Source organism: Drosophila obscura, unplaced genomic scaffold (assembly GCF_018151105.1).
Source record: "Drosophila obscura isolate BZ-5 IFL unplaced genomic scaffold, ASM1815110v1 contig_180, whole genome shotgun sequence".
Classification (NCBI taxonomy): domain Eukaryota; kingdom Metazoa; phylum Arthropoda; class Insecta; order Diptera; family Drosophilidae; genus Drosophila; species Drosophila obscura.
In genome coordinates this window covers 293582-306741 of record NW_024542768.1, presented here as the reverse complement: position 1 = coordinate 306741, position 13160 = coordinate 293582, and positions in this window count along the sequence as shown.

Genomic DNA, 13160 nt, shown 5'->3' with positions numbered 1-13160 from the left:
TGACTTCGCTGAGCTTCAACATAACATGGCGACCGTGACAAATTCGACACTGCTCGATTAAAACAACTTAATCAAATCATATTAAAAGCTGTGGCCATGCCAAAGGAACAGTTAAATTGTGTGATTGCATTATTGTGTTCCGTGCTATGGTTTTACTGCTGCATAAATACAATGATGAACAACTGGAACAACTGGAACAACAAGGACAGTGATGAACAACTGGCCCAACTGGAATAATAAGGACAGAAACAGCAAAGAAATATCTGAGTGAGTACAGGGATGAGCACCCAAATTAAACTTAAACCCAGAAGAAGTGGTTTAAAAGAACGGATCAGAAAGAGAAAGTCTGATATCGTTAAACTTCTGTATAAAAACGACAATCCCCCCAAACTGGGAAGTCGCAGTGAAGTTACAGAGCGAACTCGAACAGCTCGAGTCGCTATTAAAAAGTAAAAGCTCACCCTGTGCCACAACACAAAAACAAAATAGACAACTTGTTAATCACCGTCCTGCCCCCAGAGCCATACCAAAACAACAAAAGAAGTGCCCTGGAGACTGCCAAGGACCACTCTACAGCCCGACGTGCAACTACACTTGCATATGGGTGTTGCCGAAACGGAAAGAGATGACCAGCGCCGGCACCCCATCAGCCTGCGAGATGACCAGCTCCAGCACCCAATCCAACTAGCCTGTGCGAAAAAACAGCACCGGCACCGCCAGCGCGACAAGCTGCGCCACCACCCAATAATTCAATCATGGGTAAAACAGAATCAAAGATCGAAAATCCGACGGCAAATTTCGTCAATAAACTTGAAATAGTAGATCACACAGAAGACATAGGTTCACTGTGGACACTATAACTAATAATAATTATTTTGCTATCCACAATGCTTTTGCTAAAATTGTATGCAATGCACAATAAGATATTAAAGAAAAAGTATGCAACAACCACTTTATAAACACAAATATATATAAAAAAAAAAAAAAATTAAATAAATAAATTTATTTCAAAATATCCGATTATCTATGGACAATGGTTGGATACCGATAACAAAAGCAATTGTAAGAATTAGAGCAGAATTTGATTCGCGCGCATATTCACCACGCTTGCGCTCCCGCCCACGCTCCCGCTCCCGCTCTCGCCTCCGACAGCCCTCGGCAGCTGGAGTGCCACCGATCTAGGCAATGCGCTTCTTCACCCACAAGCAAACGGCCGGTTTTGCACGCGATACAAATACATATATATATAAGCCCAGAACAACCACGAAATATATACGAGAAGAAATTGGAACTGCCTAACGTCTTTAATTTGGGATTCTGAACGGTGGAACTTCGAAAGCCTCTTCGCTCAATCATTGGTCCTTCGAGCCGGATATACTTCGCCTTCCCCAACCATATCCAGCCTTCGAGCACGGCATCGCCTTCACCACCAGGATCCCAAGATAAGTACAATTTTCGTGTGCCACAAATCCCTTCCATTCGCGATTTGTGTTCCAAAATTCCGAAAAGTCCGAGTTCCGCGATATAAGTACATATATATATTCTTATATATGTACTTATTTCTCATTCTGTGCCATCCGTTATCCGTTTCTTCTTTTTTCGACACCGCAATCGGCAATTCCGGTCGTTCTCCCTTCGTTCATCTCCAACTACCAGTGATACGGTAGTTCTTCAATTCCTTGTGTCTGTCCATTACTTGCGGACAAATTAAATAACTAAAAATTAATTTAAAAAGTGCATTCCGAGCATATGTATGTACGTACATTCCAGCCCATAAGAGCGGCGTACATACACACACATCTACATCCGTGTCTCTACAGGTGCATTCCAGCACGACCCACCCCAATAAAATATACTTTGGCACACTCCGAGTGCAACTACAATCACATCAAGTGATACCATACCTATAAACACATATATATTTATTTCCATACATTCATACATTTATTCCCATAGTTGGCCGCAATATATTGCCAGCTATATACATAACATCAGAGCTCGCAAGAAGTGGTCCCTTTCTGAAAGCAGTCTTGAAAAAACCGGTTGTTCGCGGACACGCTTAAAAACGGAATCGAAAAGACCATTCCGCTTCGTTTTTTCGCTCTTCGCTCTTTGCTCAACCAACGAGAGTCTCTTGTCGCTCTCTTTATGCATTCGTTCACTTGAGACACTTCGTTGAGCCGAAAGTGTCTTTTGCGAATGTATGTGTGTGTGTGTGTTCTGCGCGCGTGCCTCATTTGTTTTTATACCCGTACTCAAAAAAGAGTTAAGGGGTATATTAGATTTGTGGTAAAAGTGGATGTGTGCAACGCAGAGAAGGAAACGTTTCCGACCCCATAAAGTATATATATTCTTGATCAGCATCAATAGCCGAGTCTATATAGCCATGTCCGTCTGTCCGACCGTCTGTCCGTCTGTCCGACTGTCCGTCTGTCCGTCTGTCCGTCCGTCCGTCTTGATGAGCGCCTGGATCTCAGAGACTATAAGAGCTAGAGAAACCAAATTTGGTTTCCAGACTCATGTGATATCACACTGCTACAAGTGTATTTCAAAATTTCGCCCCGCCCCCGTCCGCCCACACAAAAGACGAAAATCTGTGGCAGGCACAGTTTTAAAGATACGATAAAACTAAAAACGCAGTATCGTAGAGAATGCCCATATCTACCAGATTGCCGAATCTGAATCAGATCGGATCATAATTATAGCCAGAATGAAGAAATTAATTTTCAGTTGCTTCCCCTCCCCCTCCCGTACACGACAACGCAACTCATTTTCCTTCTCGCTCGCACACTCTGCCACGTTCAGTGCGCGAGCAACCCCTAGCGGAGGAGATGTAGAATCTAAATGGTACTTGTACAAACTACATGTTAGATGTAGAATAGACATTGTAGATGAGATGTAGATAACAAATGTAGCAAAAAAATGTAAAATGTAAAATTTTTTTTTTAATTCTAAAATTCTAAAAAATCATGCTCAAAAATGTATATACTGACTGAATACGGGTATAAGTAGAGTCGCGTCCCCAGAAGCGACTCACACGTTCCTTCTCGTTTTTCGTTGAAGCGTGTGGATCAATTACGATGAGCCGTCAGGGAAATAATAAAGTGCACTTTTGTTTTGCTATGAAGAATATGTGGAAGTATGGATATTAAATCTTTTAAGTTTATAAATTTGCCTATGATTTTGTATTTACATTCTCGTTCTTCGTTATCCCTTCCTCTTCCACGCTTTGCCTGCGAGGGAATCTATAGTAGCAACAACAAATACCTAACGCAACTACAACAAAAAGACACTTCGTGCATGCAGCTGGCTCGTTTTGCTCAGTGACTGATGCTCAGTTGTTGAGCGCCGAACGAAAGTCTCTCGCTCAGACTGTTTTTGTAGGAAAACACTTATGCTTCGTTCGCCGCTCAGCACGAGACCGTAAACACGAGAGCAACAAAAATACGTGTTCTGTTCAGAGAGAGAGCACGTCTGTTTCATTTTTCTCTGTCTTTTCCGCGAGCAGACAGCATACAAAAAATTGGTTGAGCATCTTTTTCGAGCTCTGCATAACATACATAATTCCATACCATAAAAATACCACTCCCCGTAGAAAAATACCGCGCTCCATACACTACATACATACTCCGCGCAAGTGCCAATTTTAATATAAAATTCGCGATTCCGTACAATTCGTGCACTCTAGCCACTTTTCACGATCGCTACCCCAACTCCAACATCCTCCACTTTCCAAATAAATTACTCGCGACCAAGGCACGGCGCACTTATAGTAATTATTTGGCAATTTCCACTGCCAATTGGCAAATTGGTGTTTCGGTCCTTTGTTGTTGTTTTTTTTGTTCCGTGCATCAGAGGTGGCGCAATCCAAAAATATCGGTATCGTAACCGAGTCTTGCGTTCGACCGAAAATAAATTAATAAAAAATAAAAATACAATTTCCAAACAAACACACCGACACTACAAGAAATAAATTAAACGATCCACGATTTCTTATTTAAACCGTTTCGTCCTCCTTTTTCCGATATTTTCTGTTTTCCTTCGGTATTTCTCCCGATAGTTCTCCAGCGCCCACTCCGCAGTCATATTCTTGACTGTAGCTTCCGGTAACGCTTACGGCGACTAGGTTTATCTGCACTTTGTCGATCCAAACCGACATCAAGAGCAAACTATCGCCCATTCCAATCAACTATCGAGGATATAAATGCCATTCCGTCCGCCGTCCATCCGCAAATAACCCAGTTCTGATCACGACTGCGTCAAAGAGTTAAACGGAGGAGCCCGCACTAACAATATTTGCAAAATATTGCCAAAATCAGTGTAACCGGTCCTCTCCTCGGCTCAGCGCAATATAAGTCACTCATTGTTTGAGAAATTTCACTTCACCGTGATCTCAAACAATCCGAGTCGACCCGACTATTGTTTTCCAACAAGCTCGAGGCCTTTTTCCTGACAGCCTTCCATAAGTTGGTTATATTTGTTTCCTGGCGTCTTTCTGTTGGAATTCCACTCAGATCAGTCTTCTGTCCCTCCAGGACTTCCAAATCCGATTTTCTGTGCGTGTGTGAGTTCGGAATATGCCAACAGGTCACAAGGACGGCAACCAGCTTCTGCCTGTGACCTCTTCCAACCGGCTACGCACCTCGTCCACCTCCGGAACTACGCCTACTCAGAGAATCAAGGCACCCCTCACTCCGAGAGCAGCCTGTAGCAGCCCTTCGGCAAGGACCAAATCGATTCTGTTCCCGTCTCCTGTCACTCTTAAGGTTCCAGCTGTGACCAAACAAGATCCGAAGGGCTCCTTCGTCAGCTCTCGCCACTGCATCACAATGGCTCAATCCGCCACCTCAGTCGCTCGGACCAAATTGGCCGCCGCTATTGGCCGACTGTCGATGACTGACGAGGAGCCAGAAATCCAAGCGGACATCCGTGACACATTCGGTGAATGCTATGGGGTATTTGAGCAGTGCCTCAGTGACCTCAATGTCCAACTGGCCACATCCACAGTTCTTCCTCCTTCACAGCCAGTCCAACAGGGCGGCTGTCGACTGCCTCCCGTCAATATTGAGGCATTCACAGGGGACTACGTCCGCTGGCCCACATTCCGGGATCTGTTCACTGCGGTCGTGATCAACAATCCTAGATTGTCTCCGGTAGAGAGGCTGTATTACCTCACCGAGAAGACCCGGGGCGATCCGAAGGCCATCGTAGAGAAATCCCCCCTCACTAATGACGGTTTCGAGTCCGCATGGTCGGCTCTCCGCAGCCGATATGAAAATAATCGGCTTCTGGTTACCAACCAGATAAACATCCTCCCCTTCTTGCCCCGCGTAACTTCCGAGTGCAGTCGGGCTTTGAAGGATCTACAAAGTACTATGCAGGGGGTCTTAAATGCACTAGCTGTCTCCAACGTCTGTACCGACAATTGGGATAGTCTCCTAGTGACCATCTGCGCTTCCAAATTGCCAAAGTTAAGCCGGGCGTTATGGGAAGCGTCCGTAACGGACAAAAAGGAGGTGCCGCCCTGGAAGGAAATCGACTCTTTCCTGACTCAGCGGTACCTAACCCTAGAGGCTATCGAGAGCGACCCCTCCACTTCCCAAAGCGCTCCGAATCCGGCACCCGGCAAAGGAAATCAGAATCCGCCATCCTCCCAAAGCCAGTCCAATCCGTGCCGTTCAAAAGGCAGTCCTGTTCCAAGGACAGCGCACTCGTTCCAAAGCCACGTGAATCCGAGCAAGAGCACTTGTGATCTCTGTTCCAAGGAGAATCACCCAATCCGACTATGTCCTCATTTCCTACAAATGGCCGTGGATGTTCGCTCCAACTGCATAAAGCAAAAGCAGCTGTGCTTAAATTGCTTCGCAAGAGGCCATCAGCTTCGCGACTGCTCAAGCTCCCACAATTGCAACACTTGTGGAGGACGACACCACACGCTTCTGCATCGTGGCAATCCACCATCCAGCGAGTTGCATTCCACATCCGTACCCAATTCCACATCCGTACCCAATTCCACAGCTTGGCCAGACGTCGATCGACCGGTACCGTCCGCAGAAGATTCAAGCTCTCCCGAACCTCATCCTAACGTTCAGACGTATTTCGCCTCCGGCACAAGCTCTGTCCTTCTAGGCACGGCAATTATTAATATTTGCCACCTTGGGAAAAATTTCCGCGCCCGCGCTCTGATCGACTCGGGCTCCGAGGCAACGTTCATTACGGAACGCCTTTTCAACACGATTCAATTGCCATTCCAACGTATTCAGACACAGATCTCCAGCCTCAATCAGACAGTATCCGCTCATTCCGATAAGCTCTGTCAAGTTTCCATTCGCTCCCCAACAAGGCCGGGTTTACGATTAAACGCTTCGGCCTACTGTTATCCCGGAATTGGCAAAGAATCTTCCGTTGCATCCTCTCGCCAAGTTTATTGAAAGATCTGCCGAGTCTTCCATTGTCGGATCCTACATTCTTCGAGAGCTCACCACTCGATGTCCTGATTGGAGCCGATATCCTACCATCGGTCATGTTAAGCGGCTTACAGCCTAACATATGTGGCTCTCTTCTCGGCCAAGAAACCATTTTCGGATGGGTGCTCACTGGTCCCGTGTCCGATACGGCGAGCCATCAAGTTGCATCTTTTTCTTGTCAAATTTCCAGAGAAGCTTCCAATGTCCCAAATGTGCCCGTAATCCGTTCCAAGCTCACTTCTAATGCCTTTTCGACTTTTTCATTTCGCCCTAGCCTTCCACATACAGACATGGCTGCTCGATCCCGTTTCGACCGCACCGTGGAGAGCAGACGTTCCCGAGGTACTAAGTCCTACCAATGCCGAGTCTGCTCTGAAATCCATCCTCTACGGAAATGCCGCCGCTTTCTCCGCCTGGATTCCGAAAGGAGGCTCCAAGCTGTCCTCCACTTCAGCTACTGCACCAATTGCCTGGCTCACCGACACTCCGGCCACGATTGCCAAAGCGGTGATCGGTGTAAGGTGTGTAACCGGAGCCACCACACGTTACTCCACCTTTCCGAGTCTCGGCGCCCATCTGGCTCCTCTGCGGCAACGCCGCCTTCATCTTCAGCGTACAGCGTCGATGTGCGCCCTCTCTTCCTGTGAGCCGCCCCGGCATAGGAATTCCGAATCCAGCAGCAACCTCCTTGCTTCCAAATCGGAGCATATAGAGTCTTTGCAATCCTGCAAGGGGGGGGGAACAGCTCTGTGGGCATTCCAGCCACACCAATGTTAGCAATCCAGCTACGCAAGCTGTTGCCCTCGCTCTCGCTCTCACGCTTATGAGCTTTTTTCCCCCCGGTGACGCGCTCTCGCGCGCATATTCACCACGCTTGCGCTCCCGCCCACGCTCCCGCTCTCGCCTCCGACAGCCCTCGGCAGCTGGAGTGCCACCGATCTAGGCAATGCGCTTCTTCACCCACAAGCAAACGGCCGGTTTTGCACGCGATACAAATACATATATATATAAGCCCAGAACAACCCCGAAATATATACGAGAAGAAATTGGAATTGCCTAACGTCTTTAATTTGGGATTCTGAACGGTGGAACTTCGAAAGCCTCTTCGCTCAATCAAAATGTTTAAATAAAAATGTGCATATCACAATTCAAACTATAACAAAGCACACAGAAATACTTATTGCACAATATAATAAAATAGTACTTATCTATCAAAATTGCCAAGAAAGACTTTCAGATTTACATGAAACCCAAATTATAGAAGTATTAGCAAACCTACAAGAAAAACTCCTTAAAATCAGTACAATACATAGCTTGCAACTTTCCTTACCAAACAATTACACCAGTCTAGCCAGCTTTAATAAATCATTTCTGCCCGATACAATACATATAGCAGAACAAGTAATACTAGAAACTGACCTAGAAACTGACCAAGAAATAGAAACAACAATGGCACAAACAAATATAGAATTTCTCAGCTCAGCCTCCAGGCTTATACCAGATTTCGATGGTAAACACGAAAATCTGAGAAGTTTCCTAGACGCACTAGAAATAGTAGATTCCATTAAAGGAACTCATGAAGTTTTAGCAGTATCCGTCCTTAAATCAAAACATAAAGGACATGCCAGGAACTTAATAGAATCAGAAACAACAATAGTAGACGTCATTCGTAAGCTTAACGAGAAGGAACGTGTGAGTCGTTTCTGGGGACGCGACTCTACTTATACCCGTACTCAGTCAGTATATACATTTTTGAGCTTATGATTTTTAAGAATTTTAGAAAAAAAAAAAAATTTTACATTTTACATTTTTTTGCTACATATGATATCTACATCTACATATACAATGTATATTCTACATCTAACATGTAGATTTTACATGTTCCAATTAGATTCTACATCTCCTCCGCTAGGGGTTGCTCGCGCACTGAACGCGGCAGAATGTGCGAGCGAGAAGGAAAATGAGACGCGTTGTCTGGAACGGGAGGGGGAGGGGAAGCAACTGAAAATTAATTTCTTCATTCTGGCTATAATTATGATCCGATCTGATTCAGATTCGGCAATCTGGTAGATATGGGCATTCTCTACGATGCTGCGTTTTTAGTTTTATCGTATCTTTAAAAATGTGCCTGCCACAGATTTTCGTCCTTTGTGTGGGCGGAAGGGGGCGGGGCGAAATTTTGAAATACACTTGTAGCAGTGTGATATCACATGAGTGTGGAAACCAAATTTGGTTGCCCTAGCTCTTATAGTCTCTGAGATCAAAAAGACAGACAGACAGACGGACAGACAGACAGACGCAGACGGGACGACAGACAGACATGGCTCTATCAACTCGGCTATGAGGGATGGGGGAAAAAAAAAAAAAATAAAAGGGGGGGGGGGGGTCGCCCCCCTTCCCTCCCCAAAACCACAAAAACAAAAAAAAAAAAAAACAACCCCACAATTTTTTTTGAGTAGGGGTAAAAAAAATAACAAAAAACCAATACAGTATTAAAAGTCACTACAAGAAATCAAAGTAGACAAAAAACCTGCGCAGGTTCAAACACAGAATTGCAAAAGCAATCGATCTCTTCAAAGCCCAATATATACAACGTCATTCAAAATGATGATGTTAAAAAAGTAGTGACCTTACATTTATCTTCGACTAAATGTTTCTTTAAACATGGGAAAAAGATATTTGTGAGAATTAAAGTTAGCGACCTTTATACTAATGGAACCTTCGACTTAGGTCAATTTTTCCAAAGGCTTGAAAAAGAAGCCGGTATAAATAACATCAGCCAACTTAAAATGGCACCGAGCGAAGAAATCTTTGAGAACATTTCAATAGATTCTTTTAAGAACAAGGGCAATAAAATATTAAAGAATTTAAGAGTAGCGCTACTCAAGCCGGTGACCACAATAAAAGAAAATAAAGAAAAAGAAGAGATACTGTCTACATTCCATGATGATCCAATCCAAGGAGGTCACACAGGTATAGCTAAAACATTAGCGAAAATAAGAAGGCATTATTATTGGAAAAACATGACACGTCAAATTACAAATTATGTGAGAAAGTGTCCCAAATGCCAAAAGTCCAAAACGACTAAACATACCAAGACCCCATTGACTATAACTGAAACACCACAAATGGCGTTTGATAGGGTAATTGTGGATACGATCGGTCCACTTCCTAAATCAGAACAAGGAAACGAATATGCAGTCACTTTAATCTGTGACTTGACAAAATACCTTGTAGCCATACCAATCAAGAACAAAAGTGCAAAAACAGTAGCTAAAGCTATATTTGAAGATTTTATGCTAAAGTACGGCCCAATGAAGACGTTCATTACGGACATGGGAACGGAATACAAAAATTCAATAATTGAAGATTTATGTAAAAACTTAAATATTCAAAACATAACATCCACTGCACATCATCACCAGACTGTAGGAACCGTGGGAGCGAAGCCACAGAACTTTTAATGAGTTCATACGCTCATACATCTCAATTGACAAAACAGATTGGGATGTATGGCTACAATACTTCGTATATTGCTTCAACACAACCCCCTCTATGGCACATGATTATTGTCCATATGAATTAGTTTTTGGTAAGACTTCGAACTTACCCACACTACATTTTATATAGATGAAAGATCCTCTTTATAATATAGATGATTACGCTAAAGAATCAAAATTTAGACTAGAACAAGCTTTTAAAAGAGCAAGATTAATGATAGAATCTAATAAACAGAAACAAAAAATTAATTATGATAAAAACTGTTTCGATTTCAAATTAAAAACAGGAGATCAGGTTTTATTGAAAAATGAAACAGGTCATAAGTTAGATTTTAAATATACTGCACCATATAAGGTAGATAGTATAGGAAAAAATGATAATATAACATCAAATATAAAAGACAAAAAACAAAAAGTACATAAGGATAGATTAAAACTTTTCATTTCATAATAATTTCATTTTTATCCTGTCATGGCCATGATTTAGGTAACCATGACTTAAGTAAGGCACATTATAACCATGATACATAGTTCATCGGAAATAAAAAAAATAAAAAAATAATAATAAAAACAATAAATATATAAATAAATAAAAAAAAAAAAAAAATACAAAACAAAAAATATTTTTATATACATAAACATACATGTTAGTTCACAAAATTCAAATATTGTTTTAAATAACTTCATATATTACGTTATTTTTTTTAAAAGGAGGGGGGGGTGTGAACCCATGCATGTATATATGTAACACTCTGTTATATATATAAATACATATATACATATGAGCAGTGACATAAACAACTTATGTTTATGTTACACATTCCTTTTGCACAGCAACGATCTAAGACTTGAACGCAGATCGGACAGCTACCAAAACTGCTGAGCAGGCATTTACCCGAACTCAGGCAAACCCAAACGCCCTAACCACAGGCGATGGGTCTCACTCTCACCTAAAGCCCCTTAATCGCACCTGAGACCCGGGAAATAATTAATTCTTGCTGACCTAAGGTTATTGGATAACAATAATTGTGGGTGTGGTAAATAAGACCAAGGCTTGGTGCTTCGTTGACAATTTTTAGTGGGTCAGGGTGGTTTTGCTGAGGCTGCATCCCGGAAGGTGCAGTTGGGAATTGGGTATTTGGTTTAAAAAATGGGTTTTCGCCAACTCTGCATCGCTGAAGTTGAGTGGTAAGTCGATAATTTTATGCTGGCTTGACTTATTGTGAAATAACCCCGCAGGGCGGGGGTCTGTGCATCGTGGGGGTCATCGTCCTGGTTTCCGGGCCTACGTGGTGGGGCTCTGTGAATTTCAGTTCGATTATGGGCCCCGACCAGCGTGGGGTTAGCTTTTTCCCGTGTTGCTGGGCTGTCGGATGGTGGTTGCCGTTGTCTTTTTTCGATGCTGATCATCGGGGTTTGAGGGTGTCCGTGCATTCAATTCTTCCGTTGTGGATTCTGTTCGTGCTTGCTCTGTTGCTTGTCTTGGACCTGGGCTTCCGTGTTGTGCGCCCGGGTTCAAGTGTATTTGTCTCGTGTGTGAGATCATCGTGTTGTTGGCCTAGGGCGCGGTTGCTCCGTAGTGACCGTGGGACTCGTTTTCCCGATTGCTTGATTGTGGTTTGCTGGTGTTGACCTTGAATTCGTGTTCTCCGTAGTGTGCCGTTGCTTCGTATTCGTTGCGATTGGTTTGGGTGTCAAGTGCTGCGTTGCAGCAGACAAATTTCCACTTCCCAGAATAGATGATATTCTTGATCAATTAGGTAGAGCTAAATACTTTTCATGCCTAGATCTGATGTCAGGTTTTCATCAAATAGAACTTGAAGAAAGTTCAAGAAATATAACTTCATTTTCAACGAACAATGGCTCCTATCGCTTCACGCGATTACCATATGGTTTAAAAATAGCGCCCAATTCTTTTCAAAGAATGATGACAATTGCATTTTCAGGTATCGAACCTTCTCAGGCATTCCTGATATGTGTAGAAAACACAACCTTAAATTGCACCCTGAAAAGTGCTCATTCTTCAGACACGAAGTAACCTTTCTAGGTCATAAGTGTACTGATAAAGGTATTTTACCAGACGACAAGAAATATGACGTTATTGAGAAATACCCAGTCCCAACGGACGCAGATAGCGCTAGAAGATTCGTTGCATTTTGCAATTATTATAGACGTTTCATTAAAAATTTTTCCGATTATTCATGTCACATAACAAGATTATGTAAAAAGAATGTTAACTTCGAATGGACAGATAAATGTCAGAAAGCATTCGAATATTTAAAAGTACAATTGATGAAACCAACCTTACTGCAATATCCAGATTTTAGCAAAGAATTTTGTATAACAACGGATGCAAGTAAACAAGCATGTGGTGCTGTTCTAACACAAAATTATAATGGAACTCAGCTACCAGTAGCGTATGCATCAAGATCATTTACAAAGGGAGAAAGTAATAAAAACACAACAGAACAAGAATTAGCTGCAATACATTGGGCAATAAATCATTTTCGACCATACATTTATGGCAAACATTTCACTGTCAAAACTGACCATAGGCCACTTACCTATTTATTTTCTATGATTAACCCCAGCTCAAAATGAACACGTATGAGACTAGATTTGGAGGAATATGATTTTACTGTGGAGTATCTTAAGGGAAAGGACAACCATATAGCAGATGCGTTATCAAGAATAACCATTACAGACTTAAAAAATATACAAACAACCAATACAGTATTAAAAGTCACAACAATAAATCAAAGTAGACAAAAAACCTGCGCAGGTTCAAACACAGAATTGCAAAAGCAATCGATCTCTTCAAAGCCCAATATATACAACGTCATACAAAATGATGATGTTAAAAAAGTAGTGACCTTACATTTATCTTCGACTAAATGTTTCTTTAAACATGGGAAAAAGATATTTGTGAGAATTAAAGTTAGCGACCTTTATACTAATGGAACCTTCGACTTAGGTCAATTTTTCCAAAGGGTTGAAAAAGAAGCCGGTATAAATAACATCAGCCAACTTAAAATGGCACCGAGCGAAGAAATCTTTGAGAACATGTCAATAGATTCTTTTAAGAAAAGGGCAATAAAATATTAAAGAATTTAAGAGTAGCGCTACTCAAGCCGGTGACCACAATAAAAGAAAGTAAAGAAAAAGAAGAGATACTGTCTACATTCCATGATGA